Source organism: Triticum aestivum, chromosome 6D (assembly GCF_018294505.1).
Source record: "Triticum aestivum cultivar Chinese Spring chromosome 6D, IWGSC CS RefSeq v2.1, whole genome shotgun sequence".
NCBI lineage: Eukaryota > Viridiplantae > Streptophyta > Magnoliopsida > Poales > Poaceae > Triticum > Triticum aestivum.
In genome coordinates, this window is record NC_057811.1 from 77,718,947 (window position 1) to 77,737,839 (window position 18,893).

The window sequence follows — 18,893 nt, forward strand, 5'->3', positions numbered from 1 at the left end:
AAAGAAATTTTCAAAAAGCAAAAAATCCGAACAAATCAAGCAAGTAATGTACAAAAAATCTGAACCATGTCAAGCCAACTATTTCACATCAGAAAAAAAAACGATTGTCCATTAAAATTGAAACTATTTACCTCTATTTCCATAAGGCAGTTACTTCCTCTAGATTTGCATTGTTCACACATATCATCCAAGACTAAAACCACATCATGCAATTCGGAAAATTTCAAAAAATACATTAAACAGAAACAATTTCCCCCACAGTGAATTGCTTTAGATTTGCAATGTTCAAACGGTGCAGTACTAACTGCAACAAAATCTACTTACAACATTGTGTGTTTGTGTGTGTGTGGGGGGGGGGGGGGGGGGGGGTTGGCACAACATACAAGACAAGTCATTCACAAAACTAGAGCAACAAGCAAACGTGAATCTGAAGCACAAAAATATACACCAACCAACTCGCCTCAACACCACAGCAGCCCCAACTGCCTTCAAATCCTATATCCACGAGTAGCCAATCCCCTGCGCACCGAATTCCCAATGTCGCCAACCATAACGAGAACATCATCATCCACCATGTACTAGTCGATTTGAACAGCGGGAAAAGCGCAAAATCGAGACCAGATGTGCTTACCCAAGGATTGCGAGGAAGGAATGCTCGCCCTCTGCGCGAACGGCACGAGGCTGCTGCTTCCCTTCCGATGACCACCGCTCCCACCCAACGGGCCACAAGCCGACCAGGTGCCACTTGCACGCGACGCAGAAAGACACCGCGGCAACTGATGTCCACGATCAACATCCGACGGCGCAGAGGCGTGTGCGCTCGAGGACACAGACGAGCACAGCAGAACTTTTTAGGATTTGGGAAAATCTAAAATGCAAGACCACTATGAATGGAAGACAATAAACTTGAGGCCACATGGTGATCAGCGGGACAACTAGTAAAAAAATTTGCGAAAAAGCAAGACGTTTAGTGATTATAACCCTAAAACTCACAACACGTAGTACCATGTGCATAAATTAATTCATCACGTCTTCCAAGACAAACGCTCAAGTGAGAGCACAGGATGTACACTAAATCATACAAATACATTTCTTGCGTTGAATAAGTTTATACATTTTTTTGCGGGGAATAAGTTTCCATAACCGGCATCACCAAGGCCACAAAGGCCACTACATCATTTTTCAGACTAGTACTACTCGACACTCACATCTAGGTCACAGTCAGCTACCAGCATCCGGGCGGTCTCCCTCACTTCCTCAGGCTGCTCAGTGGGAATAACATAAGTATTAACATACATTTCACATAGGCAAAAATATGATGTGGCAACTACTTAATGAGAAGAGATGCAAATGGAGTAACATAAGCAGATAGGAGCAGCTACCTCTTTAGTTGCTTCTGGCTCATAATGTTCCTCTGGAGCCTTGTCTTTCCTTTCCCTTTGGCCTTCACCTTTGGTTTCTTCATCGGCTTAGCTTCTTCAAACAACTTTTCATCAAGGAAATCATCAGCGCTATCTTTGCTGCTATAGTCATCATCATCCTTTGGCCACCTCTTTCTACCTTTCTGCTTCTCCTTCATTTTTGCTTGGTGCATCTCCCATATAGTCTTCGTCTCAATACCCTTTCTCTCAAGGATACATCTGCTGAAGTCCTTGAGCTCCATGTTGAATGTTACCTCCATGTCTTGGTCGTGTCTTTGTTCCACATCAGATTTATTTCCTTCTAGTAAAAGAGCCAACCTGTCCTTATTTATTAACTTCCATTGCGATACACCATTTGGCCGAGACCGGTAACCGGAATCATCTACATCTTCTGATGCACTCTCATCACTTTCAATATATTTATAAATGTCATAAAACTGCAACAAAAAAAATACAAGACATCAAAGATGGATAAACAAAGTGCAGGACAAGAAACAAAGACCAACAGGTCAAAAAAATTCATGAGACAAAAGAGTAGAAACATGCAATGCATCATTTATCAAGTTTTGTGATTTTGTAACAACAAGTGACTTTGATGATACTGTATTTATTCCTTTATTATTCACTAGTTCTGCCTGAAAGCCTATCTTGACATTTGACACTGGGTTTACTCCCTTTGACAGTTATAAATTCAAAGAGATACTCAGTTTTTAGTTTTTAGTTTTACGTTAACAAATACTCCCTCCGTCCCAAAATTCTTGTCTTACATTTGTCTAAATACGGATGTATCAAGTCACATTTTAGTATTAGATACATCCGTATCAAGACAAATCTAAGACAAGAATTTTGGGACGGGGGGAGTATAAAACAACATAATTAAAATAATAGAGCTGACCTTATGTTTGAACGTTTCCCTCAAGATCTTACAATCTGGTTCATCATCATCCCAGGTGGGCTTAACTTTGGTATGCTGCGAAGGAAAAGTCTCAAAATCAGGATCCTTGTAACTCAAAGGTGCCTGCACAAAAGTTAAAACAAGTTACAAACTGAAAAGACCTCTTCTACTATAACTGAAAGGCAGGTTCTTTCTACATAGAATCATAAATTTGACAAGCAATTACTCCCTCCGTTCCTAAATATAAGTTTTTTTTTAGAGATTTCAATATGGACTACATACGGATGAATATAGACATATTTTATAGTGTAGATTCACTCATTTTGCTCCGTATGGAGTCCATATTATACAATCTCTAAAAAGACTTATATTTAGGAACGGAGGGAGTAGACTCAAAGAGGAGACGGGATCTGGCAAATCAATAAACTCTATGGAGCTCAGATCTGGGGCGATTTGGTTTTTTCAAGTCTCTGGTTGTTTTTCATGGTGCAGACTCAAGGAGGGGACGGGATCTGGCAAAAGCTTTGTCAATAAGCTCGGTGGAGCTCAGATCTGGGGCGATTTAGCCCTTTCTTTGAAGTCATGGTAGCGGAAGGGTCGTCCGGATCTGAAGCTTCTCATGGAAAGGAAGCGAAGCTGCGCATGCATTTCAGAGTGCTTAGCCCAGTGGTGCTTGCAGACCGAGATGGAGACTGTTCGGCTTCAACACGGCGTCCACCGCCCTGCGCTCTCCCAAGTGGTGATGTCCCCGGCAAGGGTGCAGGTGTCCATGCTCCAAACTTCAACAAAATCTCGGTGGAGAAGAAGGACCAAATCATGATTTTCTGATTTGTTGTATGTTCCTTTCTGTAAAACTAGAGTTGATGGCTCTTTACAAGGTCCTCGGTATAATTTATTATCGCAACAACCCGTTTGAATGCAGTTTCTGGGTCCTTTGGGAGCCTTCCCTTGTTCAAAAAATATGGATGCAAATACAATATATTCAAGTAATATACCTCTGTAGCTATGTCATGAGCAGGGTATTTGAACTCCATAGAGTCATAAATAAACTGCAAATCAAACACATTTGCCGTTTTCAAGAACTCGGTACCATCAAGAGTTGTGTATATGTGATCCGCAGTTGCACTAGAATCACACACCACAACTGCATAGTAGTACCTGCAGCAAGATCAATATAATCATCAGAGAACGGAACAACAAACCCTTGCAAGTAGTAACATTTTCATATGGCAAATATCAAATATGGATAGACAAGGCCATGGACATATGCACACAATCCCAAACATGTGAAGGAGAAGCTGCCATAGTTACATTTACACAGGATCTGAACATTTTTATATATTTTAATTAGCAAGAGAATATTATGGAGTATATTGTTAAAATACTGATTCAAACTTTTTGCAGTAAGTCCCAGACAAACAGAAAAGTAAACAAGGTGATAATCAGCAAAAGTATCTCAATGCTTTGTTACTAACCTCAGTTTGTTTAGCCCATAAGTACGGAGCTTGTTGTTCTCAGTCTCAGAGTCAAGTTCATCTTCTTTGCCATCACCATATCCATCATCACTGTCATCATCTTTCCCACCATCATCACCACCATAACCATCAGCACCAATAAGAGCAGAAGGGCCTTCAGTTGTCTCAATGTTCATGCACTTCAGTCCAAATTCTGCTGGATATATCGAGACTGATAGAACTCGCACACCTTCCGGAATACAAGATGTCATGACCATATACAAGTCCACCGCCTGTTGAAAGGGCAAAACAAAGGAACAACATCATTGAGCCCAAGCAGCCAAAGAGAAGTTTCTATGAGCAACACAAACTATAAATGCAAGGGGTATGTTCCGTTGGTTTGATTTTCAGTTTTGCAAAACATAGTATTTCATTAATTAAATATTGACTATTATCAAAATATTTTGTTGGGGTGATGCAAAAATCATAGGAAGTGCTTGAATACCTCACCAAACAAACAATATACACACTTCAATGCAAAAAAACAAACATTAAGTTTGAGTAATGGGCATTTCTTTGGATACTTTTGGGATTCAGTTCAAATTTAGATTCCTTATTATCAAAGCGAGGCCTTATGGGTAAGGTTGCACAGATGTTGTGAGATATTGACAATTAGCACCTAAGACACAAAGAGACAATGATGGCTGACGTAATTTGGGTATAGATAAATATGGGCATCATTGTGTGAGGACTGAGGATGTCTGGACCAAAGAACCCAGTAATTTGACATCACTTCAGAATTTTAACTAATCCTGAATATCAACATTTGGGGCATCTATATCTCAACTAAAAACAGGCGAATTTTAGTGATAGAGATTTCACCTGTTCTCAACAACAGAAAAAGATGAGAAATGAGAACATCTAAGCCAAACAACATGAATCTATGCATCGTACTTCAAGCTAACCAACCTAACAAACTACCAAAACAACATAGTATTTTTAGAACTCCTTTTAGTGTTTTACTAGCGTGTAGTTAATAAAATGCCATCTAAACAACCCTTAAAGGTTTTATACAAGTCTGCAATTAACACACAAATGCAAGAACAAAGAAATGCACATTTACCTCACAGAAAAGAAACAAGTTGGACTAAAAAGACATTAATTCAAGGTAATTCTCATGTAACTCACATAATAAAACTGCCTTTTGAACATGGCTGAAATTGTTCAGGCAGACAGATTACTTCTCTAGATAAATAGAAATTTGAATTGGCACACACCTTAATATGATCCCAGTCCATGTTCACAATAGCAAGCCTGTGAGTTTCCTTGTCAATCACATGTGTATCATCATGCCTAGACATCAAGTGATGAGCAATGCCACAGCCCACAAATTACTGCAACATAAATAAATAAGTCAATGAATTAGAAATAATGCAAGGAAAATGTCTGTCTTTGAAGACAAGAAAAATGCAACTAGCAATGTCACTCATGAAGATAATTTAGGAACATATGGAGATCCAACATATAAGAACACACATAACATAAGATGCATATAATTGCAATAAAACTAACTATGCTGGCAATTTTTCTCCGTTTTGGAATATTTAGAAAAATAGAAAAATAAGAAGCAGTCCGGGAAGGACACGAGGGCTCCACGAGGGTGGAGGGCGCGCCCTACCCCCTGGGCGCGCCCCCCTGCCTCGTGGGCACCCCGTGCGCTCTCCGGACTCCGTTTTCTTGCACGACACGTATTTTGGTCGGTAAAAATTCATTATATAATCTCCCGAAGGTTTTGACTCCTGTATAACGCAAATATCCTCTATTTTTGTTTCGAGTTGTTTTCTGTCAGGGTTGTCAATGCCAGGCATCATGTCGTCCCCCTCCTCCAACAATGGTGACAACGATGCTTGGCTAATGAAGACAGAGCTGAAGAGGGAAGAACCCATGGAGATCAACAAGGGTGAAGGGATCAAGAAGGCCACGGAGGACCAAGTTCCGGCAACAGAAGACATCCTTCAACTTGATCACAATCTTCTTACCCCAACTGAGATCGAAGCTTTCAAGATGATTGAGTTAGCTCGCATACAAAACAAGTATCTCACACATGAAAATATTTTGTTGAAGGAGCATATCATCGCACTCAAGGGCATTATCCGCAAGTTGGAGGACCTCTTACGCTCGATGTGCGACTATCCATCATCACCTCCACCTTCTTCACCAGCAAAGGAGATATAATCATATGGGTATGGGCACTCCCCTTGGCAACTGCCAAGCTTGGGGGAGGTGCCCCGGTATCGTATCACCACCACATCTCCTATCTTTACCATTTTTCTTAGTTCGATCCTTCTTAGTAATATCTTGATCTAGTAGAATAAAGTTTTAGTATGATCTAGTTTTGAGTTTTGCTTTATGATCCCTCTATGTAATCGAGTCCGTGAGCTATATAATAAAGATTAGTGTTGAGTCAAGGGCTTGATTATCTTGCTATGATCTTGCGTGAATAAAAGAAAAGAGAAAAGATTAAAAAGAAATAAAAAGAGATCATATTGATCTTATGAAGAGTAATGACTTCACATAGAAAGAGTATGATGATTAAAAGTTGTTGAGAGTTGACAAACATAGCTTTGGTCATCGTTGCAATTAATAGGAAGTAATAAAGAAAGAGAGGTTTCACATATAAATATACTATCTTGGACATCTTTTATGATTGTGAGCACTCATTAAAATATGACATGCTAAAGAGTTGATGTTCGACAAGGAAGACAACGTAATGGGTTATGTTTTCTTATATCTGAAATAAAGTATATTGTCATGGATCATCCAACTTGTTGAGCTTGCCTTTCCCCTCATGCTAGCCAAATTCTTTGCACCAAGTAGAGAGACTACTTGTGCTTCCAAAAATCCTTAAACCCAGTTTTGCCATGAGAGTCCACCATACCTACCTATGGATTGAGTAAGATCCTTCAAGTAAGTTGTCATCGGTGCAAGCAATAAAAATTGCTCTCTAAATATGTATGATTGATTGGTGTGGAGGAAATAAGCTTTATAAGATCTTGTGATGTGGAAGAAATAAAAGCGACGGACTGCATAATAAAGGTCCATATCACAAGTGGCAATATAAAGTGACGTTCTTTCGCATTAAGATTTTGTGCATCCAACCCTAAAAGCGCATGGCAACCTCTGCTTCCCTCTGCGAAGGGCCTATCTTTTATTTTTTATCTTCTACCTTATGCAAGAGTCATGGTGATCTTCACCTTTCCTTTTTACATTTTATCCTTTGGCAAGCACGGTATGTTGGAAAGATCCTGATATATATATATATATATATATATATATATATATATATATATATATATATATATATATATATATATATATATATAATTGGATGTAAGTTAGCATGAGTTATTATTGTTGACATTACCCTTGAGGTAAAAGGTTGGGAGGCGAAACTATAAGCCCCTATCTTTCTCTGTGTTTGATTAAAACTCCGTAACCACAAGTATTACGTGAGTGTTAGCAATTATGAAAGACTAAATGATAGTTGAGTATGTGGACTTGCTAAAAAGCTCTGACATAGACTTTTTCTGACGTTATGATAACTTGCAATTGCTTCAATGACTGAGATTATAGTTTGTTGGTTCTCAATAAAGTTTCTGATTCATACTTTGCATTGTGAATAGATTATTACTTGAGCATAAGAAATCATATGACATTATCCATATATGTTGCTGTTTTAAGAATAATCATGATGCCCTCATGTCCGTATTTTATTTTATCGACACCTCTACCTCTAAACATGTGGACATATTTATCGTTATCGGCTTCCACTTGAGGACAAGCGAGGTCCAAGCTTGGGGGAGTTGATACGTCCATTTTGCATCATGCTTTTATATCGATATTTATTGCATTATGGGCTGTTATTACACATTATGTCACAATACTTATGCCTATTCTCTCTTATTTTACAAGGTCTACATCAAGAGGGAGCATGCCGGCAGCTGGAATTCTGGGCTGGAAAAGGAGCAAATATTAGAGACCTATTCTGCACAACTCCAAAAGTCCTGAAACTCCACGAAAGTTGTTTTTGGAAATAATAAAAAATACTGAGCGGAAGAAATACCAGAGGGGGCCCCCACCCTGGCCACGAGGGTGGGGGCACGCCCTACCCCCTGGGCGCGCCCCCCTGCCTCGTGGGCCCCCTGTTGGCCCTCCGGTGCCCATCTTCTTCTATATGAAGTCTTTCATCTGAAGAAAAATCATAAGCGAGCTTTCGGGATGAGACTCCGCCGCCACGAGGCGGAATGTTGGCGGAACCAATCTAGGGCTCTGGCAGAGCTGTTCTGCCAGGGACACTTCCCTCCGGGAGGGGGAAATCATCACCGTCGTCATCACCAACGATCCTCTGATCGGGAGGGGGTCAATCTCCATCAACATCTTCGCCAGCACCATCTCCTCTCAAACCCTAGTTCATCTCTTGTATCCAATTCTTGTCTCTAAGTCTGGGATTGGTACCTGTAGGTTGCTAGTAGTGTTGATTACTCCTTGTAGTTGATGCTAGTTGGTTTATTTGGTGGAAGATCATATGTTCAGATCTTATATGCATATTAATACCCCTCTGATTATGAACATGAATATGCTTTGTGAGTAGTTACGTTTGTTCCTGAGGACATGGGAGAAGTCTTGCTATTAGTAGTCATGTGAATTTGGTATTCGTTCGATATTTTGATGAGATGTATGTTGTCTCTCCTCTAGTGGTGTTATGTGAACGTCGACTACATGACACTTCACCATTATTTGGGCCTAGAGTAAGGCATTGGGAAGTAATAAGTAGATGATGGGTTGCTAGAGTGACAGAAGCTTAAACCCTAGTTTATGCGTTGCTTCGTAAGGGGCTGATTTGGATCCATATGTTTCAGGCTATGGTTAGGTTTACCTTAATACTTCTTTTGTAGTTGCGGATGCTTGCAATAGGAGTTAATCATAAGTGGGATGCTTGTCCAAGTAAGGACAGCACCCAAGCACCGGTCCACCCACATATCAAATTATCAAAGTACCGAACGCGAATCATATGAACGTGATGAAAACTAGCTTGACGATAATTCCCATGTGTCCTCGGGAGTGTTTTCCTTCATATAAGAGTTTGTCCAGGCTTGTCCTTTGCAACAAAAAGGATTGGGCCACCTTGCTGCACTTTATTTACCTTTGTTACTTGTTGCTCGTTACAAATTATCTTATCACAAAACTATCTGTTACCTATAATTTCAGTGCTTGCAGAGAATACCTTGCTGAAAACCGCTTATCATTTCCTTCTGCTCCTCGTTGGGTTCGACACTCTTACTTATCGAAAGGACTACGATAGATCCCCTATACTTGTGGGTCATCAGCGGGTCATAAGTGCCGTGAGGGCTGTCATGGACCTCGGTTTTTCCTGGCCGAGGTGGCGGGCGAGCCATTCGTCCCGGATGCTATGCTTAAAGGCCGCTAGGGCTTCGGCATCCGGACAGTCAACGATCTGGTTCTTTTTGGTTAGGAATCTAGTCCAGAATTTTCTGGCTGATTCTCTAGGTTGTTGAACTATGTGGCTTAGGTCATCAGCATCTGGTGGCCGGACATAAGTTCCTTGGAAGTTATCAAGGAAAGCCTCTTCCAAGTCCTCCCAGCTGCCGATGGAATTCTCAGGCAGGCTATTTAACCAGTGTCGAGCTGGTCCTTTGAGCTTTAATGGGAGGTATTTGATAGCGTGGAGGTCGTCTCCTCGGGTCATGTGGATGTGGAGGATAAAATCTTCGATCCATACTACGGGATCGGTTGTTCCGTTGTATGATTCAATATTGACGGGCTTGAACCCCTCGGGGAATTCATGATCCAGCACCTCGTCTATGAAGCAAAGAGGGTGTGCAATGCCTCTATCGCGGGCCGCATCGCAGCGTAGCTCTGATGGAGTCCGTCTGCGGCATTCGGCCCGGGCGTGGTTAGGTTTGTCATGTCCGAATAGGTAGCCGTCGTCGTGCCTCGAGGCACGTCCTCGCGATCCGTGGATCGATCTTGTATGTCCTGCTCTACTGTCCAGGGTCTGCTGGAGGGCGTACGTGTGACCCCGAACTCTTCCGTCTCTATTTTTATGGGTTGGTGGGGCAGGCTGCTTTTCGGCCTGAGGTGCCGCTTTATCCCGACCGCAGGGTGGCCGGTCGGCCGCCCTGTCTCGACCACGTGGTGGTCGTGCCGCATTACGCGAGGGAGACGTGTGCTCCGGTGCCTCCTCATCGAATTGAGGTAGCAGTCTGTGTTTCGGGTAGCTCTTGGCTGGGCGCTTGAGGCCGTATTCTTCGGCTGTCAGGACATCAGTCCATCTGTCGATGAGCAGATCTTGTTCAGCTTGAAGCTGCTGCTGTTTCTTTTTCAGGCTCCTTGCAGTGGCTATGAGCTAAAGCTTAAAGCGCTCCTGCTCTAGAGGATCCTCAGGCACGATGAAGTCTTCGTTGCCGAGGCTTGTCTCCTCCTCGGAGGATGGACGGTAACTATCGTCTCCGAGTCATCTTCCATGGCCTGTTCATCAGGGTTGTCTTGCATGTTGTCATGTTCCTCCTGTTCGGATGTAGCTCTGACAAGGTCTTCATTGTTTTCGGCGTCGCCTGGAGTACTATTTTCTCTGGTGCCAGTGTTGCTATCTTTTGAGCGACGAGGCTTAGAGCGGCATTTGGGGCGCCGGCGCTTGGACTGCGTCTCAGAGGGTTTATTCACGTCTGGCTCTTCTTTGTCGTCGCCAGATCCTTTAGGTGTATCAACCATGTACACGTCGTACAGAGAGGTGGCCGTCCAACGTCCAGTAAATGGTGGGTCTTGGCCTTGCTCCTTTTCGGCATCGTCGTCCATATCGTCGATGTCTTTGGAGCCATAGTCAAGAACGTCGGTTAAGTCATCGACGGTGGCTATGAAGTGGGCAGCGGGTGGGAAGCAAAATTCCTCGTCATTCGCTTCTAGCTCGAACCAAACATAGTTCGGCTGTGAGTCTTCCTCCAAGGACAAGTTCTTTAAAGAGTTTAGTACGTCACCCAAAGGTGAATGCTGGAAGATGTCTGCGGCGTTAAATTCGAAAATCGATAACCGATCCAGCTCGGTGTCCGCAGGCGCACCTGATCCGGAACGTATAGCCGGAGACGAGTCCAGAGTTCCATTGACGCAAACATTGCAGGATGTCATGTCCGTGTGCGGCTCCAACGCCGCGGACTTTGTGGCCTCGGAGGGGACGATCTGCTTCGGTTCTAAAGCCGTTGCAGCAACATGATCCATCTCCAAGACGTAATCCGATAACAGATATAAGTCATGTTCATCGGGATGAGGGAGAGCGATCACTGCGGTTTTAAACCCATTGAAGATCGAGTCTCCACGGGTATCCGCGGCGTAGTTCAAGCTTCCAAATCTGACCTGGTGGCCAGGGGTGTAGCTATCGATCTGCTCCAGACGGCCAAGCGAGTTGGCCCGCAGTACGAAGCCGCCGAACACAAAGATTTGTCCGGGGAGGAAGGTTTCTCCCTGGACGACGCCATTACTGACGATCGAAGGGGCCATCGAATCCTTTGCCGATGGCACAGTGGAACTCTCAATGAAACCACCAATGTCGGTGTCAAAACCGGCGGATCTCGGGTAGGGGGTCCCGAACTGTGCGTCTAGGATCGATGGTAACAGGAGACGGGGGACACGATGTTTACCCATGTTCGGGCCCTCTCTATGGAGGTAATACCCTAATTTCTGCTTGATTGATCTTGATGAATATGAGTGTTACAAGAGTTGATCTACCACGAGATCGTAATGGCTAAACCCTAGAAGTCTAGCCTGTATGACTATGGTAATGAGTATCGCCCTATCCGGACTACGCTCTTCGGTTTATATAGACACCGGAGTGATCTAGGGTTACATGGAGTCGGTTACATCAGAGGGAATCTTCATAGTTGGTCGCCAAGCTTGCCTTCCACGCCAAGGAAAGTCCAATCCAGACACGGGTATAGTCTTCGGCCTTCATATCTTCACAGCCCATCAGTCCGGCCCAATGAATAACAGGCCGGACGCCCGAGGACCCCTTAGTCCAGGACTCCCTCAATGAACCTCATCAACCTCATTCTCCACCTCCACAAGAGAACAACAATGCCAACAACAATGAAGAAGGACAAGAGGAAGAACAAGACAATGAAGAGGATGTTCCACCTCGACCCAAACAAAAGCTCTCACGAGTACGAGCAAGAGTCTCAAGAGATCATCCCGTCGAACAAATCTTTGATGATATTCAAACCAGGAGAATTACTCGCTCAAAAACTCGTTTGGCTAAATTTTGTGAACATTACTCATTCATTTCTAGTATTGAACCTATGAAGGTTAAAGAAGCTCTTGATGATCCGGATTGGGTGAACGCTATGCATGAAGAGCTAAACAATTTTGAGATGAATCAAGTATGGACGTTGGTTGAGAAGCCCGTTGAGAAGCACAATGTCATTGGAACCAAATGGGTGTTTCGGAATAAGCAAGATGAAGATGGACAAGTTTTACGCAACAAGGCTCGTCTCGTCGCCCAAGGCTACACTCAAGTTGAAGGTATGGACTATGGTGAGACATATGCCCCTGCTAGACATGAGTCCATACGCATCTTACTTGCTTATGCCAATCACCATGATATCACGTTATACTAAATGGACATTAAAAGTGCTTTTCTAAATGGTGAAATTGAGGAGGAAGTCTATGTTAAATAACCTCCCGGCTTTGTTAATCACAAGAAACCTAATCATGTTTACAAACTTCACAAAGCTCTTTATTGTGTTAAACAAGCTCCTAGAGCATGGTATAAATGCTTGACCAAATTCCTTATTGAAAAAGGCTTTGAGATTTGAAAAATTGATTCTACACTTTTTTCTAAAAGGGTTAATGGTGAATTATTTGTGTGCCAAATTTATGTGGATGATATCATATTTGGTTCGACTAACCCTCATTTTAGTGAAAAGCTTGGAAGGCTAATGTCGGAGAAGTTTGAGATGTCTATGATGAGTGAACTCGAGTTCTTTCTTGGTTTGCAAATCAAAAACTAAGGAGGGTACCTTTGTTTCTCAAACAAATTATACCAAGGACTTATTCAAGAAGTTCAACATGCAAGAAAGCAAAGGTATGAAAACACCCATGCCTACTAGTGGACATCTTGACTTGACTAAGGATGGTAAACCGGTTGAACAAAAGGTTTACCGCTCTATGATTGGTTCATTGTTATATCTATGTGCCTCCCATCCCGATATTATGCTAAGTGTGTGCATGTGTGTATGATATCAAGCGGCCCCTAAAGATTTAACCCATGAGTTGGGCAATTCCTTAGCATCATTTTCATCCTTTCCCAAGATTGTGCAACATGCTCATGTTCAAGTTGCTTGAAATTCATGATCTGGGTTCTAAGGGAAACAATTTTTGCGGGCGGAAAATACTTAGTGATAAAAGCATCTTTTCACTTATTCCAAGAATCGATACTATTGAATGCAAAGAAGAGAACCAAATTTTTGCAGAATCATGCAAAGAAAACGGAAATAGTTTCATCTTGACCACATCTTTGTCCACATCTTTTTTATTTTGCATATCGCATAATTCCATGAAGGTATTAAGATGGGACGCGACATCCTCATTAGGAGTACCGGAAAATTGGTCTTTCATAACAAGATTCATCAAAGCAGTATTAATATCATAAGTCTCCGCGCTAGTGGCGGGAGGAGCAAGCGGAGTGCCGATAAAATCATTGTTGTTAGTATTTGAGAAATCACATAACTTGGTATTCTCTTGAGTCATGATGACCACACAACAAGATTGCACTCAAAAACAGATCCGACAAGAAAATGGCGAACGGAAAAGAGGGGCGAATAAAACAGCAAATTTTTGTGAAGTGAGGGAGAGGAAAATGAGAGGCAAATAGCAAATGATGTAAATTTCAAGAGATGAGATTTGTGATTATGAACCTGGTATATGTTGAAAATCCTCCCCGGCAACAGCGCCAGAAATTCCTTTTGTGTCGCTTGAAGCTACGTCGGTATTTCCCCAAAGAGGAAGGGATGATGCAGCACAGCGGCGGTAGGTATTTCCCTCAGATATGAAACCAAGGTTATCGAACCAGTAGGAGAACCAAGTAACACAACGTAAACAGCACCTGCACACAAATAACAACTTCTCGCAACCCGGCGTGTTAAAGGGGTTGTCAATCCCTTATGAGGTACGGCGCCTCAAGATAGGCAAACGGATGTGAGGTAAATTTCTATTAGATTGATAGATCGAACGCCAAACAAATAAATAAGAATAAATTGCAGCAAAGTATTTTTGGGTTTTTGGATTAATAGATCCGAAAATAAAAGCAAATAAAAGTAGATCACAAAGGCAAATAATATGAGAAAGAGACCCGGGGGCCGTAGGTTTCACTAGTGGCTTCTCTCGAGAAAAATAGCAAAGCGGTGGGTGAACAAATTACTGTTGGGCAATTGATAGAACTTCAAATACTCATGACGATATCCAGGCAATGATCATTATATAGGCATCACATCCAATATTAGTAGACTGACTCCTGCCTGCATCTACTACTAGTACTCCACACATCGACCGCTATCTAGCATGCATCTAGTGTATTAAGTTCATGGAGAAACAGAGTAATGCAATAAGAACGATGGCATGATGTAGACAAGATCTATCTATGTAGAGATAGACACTGGTACAACGACGTCCTAAACAAACGGTTTAAAACCCCTTTCCGCGGCGGCATTTGGAACCGTCGCCAAGTGAATGTGTGCGATAGGGTGTACTTCCCACACGACCCAGAAATCGTCGGGGATAGGCCCTCCTGGGACCCAGGCTGGGGCCATGTGCGATCGGGTGAGGCATCGAAACCCAATCATTTCTGTAGGTATGTACATCCCACACGGTGAATCCCAGAAATCATTTCCGTAGGTATGTACATCCCACACGGTGAATCCCAGAAATCATTTCCGTAGGTATGTACATCCCACACGGTGAATCCCAGAAATCATTTCCGTAGATATGTACATCCCACACGATGAATCCCAGAAAATCATTTCCGTACACTACTAGAAAAAAGGCTATTAGTGGCGCACCACATATTGCTATTAATGGCGCACTATGGGTGCGCCATTATTAACACGCCATTAGTAATTATTAGTAATGGCGCACCTTTGATGCGCCATTGGTAATCCAGATACCAGTGGCGCACCACATGGTGCGCCACTACTAACCCTTAGGTGCTCCACTGGTATTCCCTCCAGGTGCGCCACTAATAGCCTTATAGGTGCGCCACTAGTAATAAAGGAAGGTGCGCCACTAATAAGGGCTTAAATGCGCCACTAGTAATGTATTTGGAAAACAAAAAAATCCAAATTTACAGAAAACAACCTATAAGGAAAATAATTTAAAAACAAAAATGAAATAGAATCATAATTTTTATTATAGTAAGAATATTACAATGTCTTTACAAGTATCCAATAAAAGGAAAATTGTAAGGAAATAAAAGGAAATCCTAAAACTAATCTTCTAGTAATCTTTTCTTCTTTTTCTTCACTTTATCCCTGCAAAATGTAACAAAAAAACAGAAAGACAAACAAACTATTTATAACATGTCAATACTGTCATTTTTTATGCAGAACTAGATATGAGCATATATTTCCAGAATTACATGGTGTGAATATTGTATGAGTAAGATTCTAATGGAAATGAATTTTGATAGGAGCCCACTTTCGACGAGTATTTATCTGACAGAGCTAAATAATCAGGGCATTTACCTTTTGATAATATTATTATACTATACTACCAGTATACTACTCCACTTGGATTTTTTAGATGAGCAGATCTGAGATAGACATCTGTTCAAGTGGCTATAGGTAGGCTTGAAAATTATCATCGGTTGAAGTGGATACAGGTAGTCGCACAGCTGGAATATAGACTACTAGTACCATTTGAAAAGAAAACAAGAGCAAATCTGAACGTACTAGTCAGATTCGATCACATTGAGCTAGAAAGAAAATTCATCAGGAAACAGATGGCCGGCGACTTACTTCCAGACGTTGAGGATCTCGTTGTGCCCGATGAAGATGCTGCGGAGCGCGTCGCAGACGGACTGCTCACAGCGATAGCTGCCGCAGATGAACTCGTTGTCCTGCAGGTAGTCCAGCAGCCAGGAATTAAAGATAGGAGGGCTAGAACTGAAAGAACTAACATCTTAGAAAGCAACAGGAGATAATTCATATATGCAAAATACATATGAAGTGGTCTTCACCAAATTTGTTGAAACATGAACGAAATGTTTTAGCAGTACCAATGATACATGTCAAATTAATTGTTCCTGTCATGACAATGTAAAAGTAGTACTTGCATGCCAATGAAGACTTGCTAGTGTCAGATTCTATGAGGTTCAGGACATGTGTAATTGTGCCAAGTTCACTTGTAATGCCATTATTCATGATCTGAACTTTATCCTCCACAAAATAAAATAACAGTTGATCCATGCGAATGATACTTAATTTTGAAGCTATTGTTAATTTATAAACTGAATATAAAGTGAGTTTATAAATTCAGAAACAGAAAATTCAGTTAGGCTAATGTTAACTAAATTTTGGAGTGTATACTTAACAAAGGCTTCATTTGAATGTACAGTCAAATTAAAAAAATGTGTTCATGGGACAGCAGCACTAAGAACTGAAAGAAAATGTGCAGAAAAAAGCTACTGAAAAACAATATTACAGTAGGCTAAAAAAATTCAGTAGAAATTATCTTCTCTATGAGGCAGACTGAATTTATTTAGATTTTTATAAGTTCCAAAGTTTTCCATTAGTGGCATATTGTATTAAACTGAAGAACCGAATCATCTGAATGAAAGCACGTTAGCATCAAATTAAAGCCGTCAGTTTGCATGCTTACTTATTGTCAAATCCTAAGTCCTAACTGAAGCAGATTCGCTGCAGTTTCAGTAAAGTGTTTTCAGACCAACAATTTCAGTACACAGTTTTTCAGACCAAGTAACTAACAACTTCAGTGAGACAGGCACGGTGCATTGTGAATTTCGATTGGCTAAATCAATATATAGAAATCAGTATCTTCTCTATGAACCTGAAACTGAGATGACTGGACTAATTTTGCACATTTGATTTATGAATTTATTCTTCTTCGACAACCAACTAAATTCGGATCACCTTCTAAGCATCTGTACATACTACATAGGCTGATTAATCCAACAGCCACAATGCAAATATCGACTATTTCCATTCAACTTCTTCACTTACTCATTATTATTTAATGAAACCATTCGTAACTGATGAAGCAGATTGGCTGAAGTTATTATCAAGTCCTAAGTCCTAACTGAAGCCGATCAACTGCACTTTAGTAAACTGTTTTTCAGACTGACAGCTTCAGCGAGATAGGCACAGTCTAATGTGAATTTCGATTGGCTAAATCATATAGAAATCAGTATCTTCTGTATGATACTGAAATTGGCATGACTGGACTAATTTGGCACTGTTGTACAAGGTTGGTACAGTGAGGCATATTTGTGGAACTAGTTTGAGGGTAGGTCCAACAAGTGTCTGCTGGTGGTGGTTGTGATTATGCACCACCAATAAAAGTGGTGAAGCTGAAGCAAGAATGAGTGGGTGAAGAAAACTTGTTCATTAGTACTCCTCATATAATATAAACTGAAGATAGAAAAGGGATTGCTTTATGCTGCTGCTGCTGTTTTAATCAAATTATTAGGTTCGACTGTGCAGTTTTACTTGCAGTTCATGTGGCCTTGCTGTATAGTTGCAGGCAGAAGGAATCCTTCCTTGTCGGATCCCCATCGCTGGAGAGGCTCCTCTGGCGGGCCTGGCCGTGTGAGACCAATCTACCTGGTCAGTGTCGGAGCAGCTTCTCCATGGCCCGCCCCCTTCCTTCAACTGCATTGCCTGCACACAACCACACGCACGCACGGACGCATAAGAACAGGGGAAGAAGAAGAAGAAGAAGAAGCAGAGGAGGAGGAAGAAGACAAGGCACTCACGCGTGCGTCAGATGCTCCTCAGATTTGGAGGGGATCCCGTGCTGCTGCCGGATTCAGGTTGGACGCAGCGGCGAGGGGTAGAAGGAGGCGTGCTTCATGGTGGAGAAGGCGGCGTTCCTCTACTGGTTGCCGCAGCCCGACCACGGCTATGGCTGTGGCGGCTGGATCTGGGGGCTTGGGTTGGCGGGGAGCTCCTCCTCCTGCAGCTCGGCGGCCTCCACACCCTGGAGCAACACCCTCTGAGGGAGTCCTGGATTAGGGGGTCCTTGGACAGCCGGCCTATATCCTTTGGCCGGACTGTTGAACTATGAAGATACAAGATTGAAGATTTCGACCCGTGTCCGGACGGGACTCTCCTTGGCGTGGAAGGCAAGCTTGGCAATACGGATATGTAGATCTCCTCCCTTGTAACCGACTTTGTGTAACCCTAGCCCCCTCCGGTGTCTATATAAACCGGAGGGTTTAGTCCGTAGGACAACAACAATCATACCATAGGCTAACTTCTAGGGTTTAGCCTCTATGATCTCTTGGTAGATCAACTCTTGTAATACTCATATCATCAAGATCAATCAAGCAGGAAGTAGGGTATTACCTCCATCGAGAGGGCCCGAACCTGGGTAAACATCGTGTCCCCCACCTCCTGTTACCATCCGCCTTAGACGCACAGTTCGGGACCCCCTATCCGAGATCCGCCGGTTTTGACACCGACATTGGTGCTTTCATTGAGAGTTCCACTGTGCCGTCATCATAAGGCTGGATGGCTCGTCTCGTTGTCAAGGACAACATCACCTCTGGGGGAGCCCTGGCTATAGGCCAAACTCTCTGACTAGGCGGCTTCGTCATGACCGCCCGTTCGACCGCTGCACCGACGGTGACTTCTCAGGTCATCGAAAGCAGCCTCCACGTCGGCTCGGAATTCGCCGAGCAGTTGGATCCAATGGAGCTCTCTTCCCTGAACGAGCTCTTGGATCGCATCGCCGCCTTGGGAGTCGCTACGGACTATGATCAGATCGGGCTTAAACCCGACCAAAGGGAGATTAACTCCCCGCTGGTCACCCATCAGATAGCGG

At 42.6% G+C, this 18,893-nt stretch overlaps 1 pseudogene; it reads right to left on the bottom strand.

Moving 5' to 3' along the window:
* Window positions 1-1,193: 1,193 nt before the first annotated feature.
* On the bottom strand, window positions 1,194-16,297 carry LOC123142454 (pre-rRNA-processing protein esf1-like; annotated as a pseudogene).
* Window positions 16,298-18,893: the final 2,596 nt, after the last annotated feature.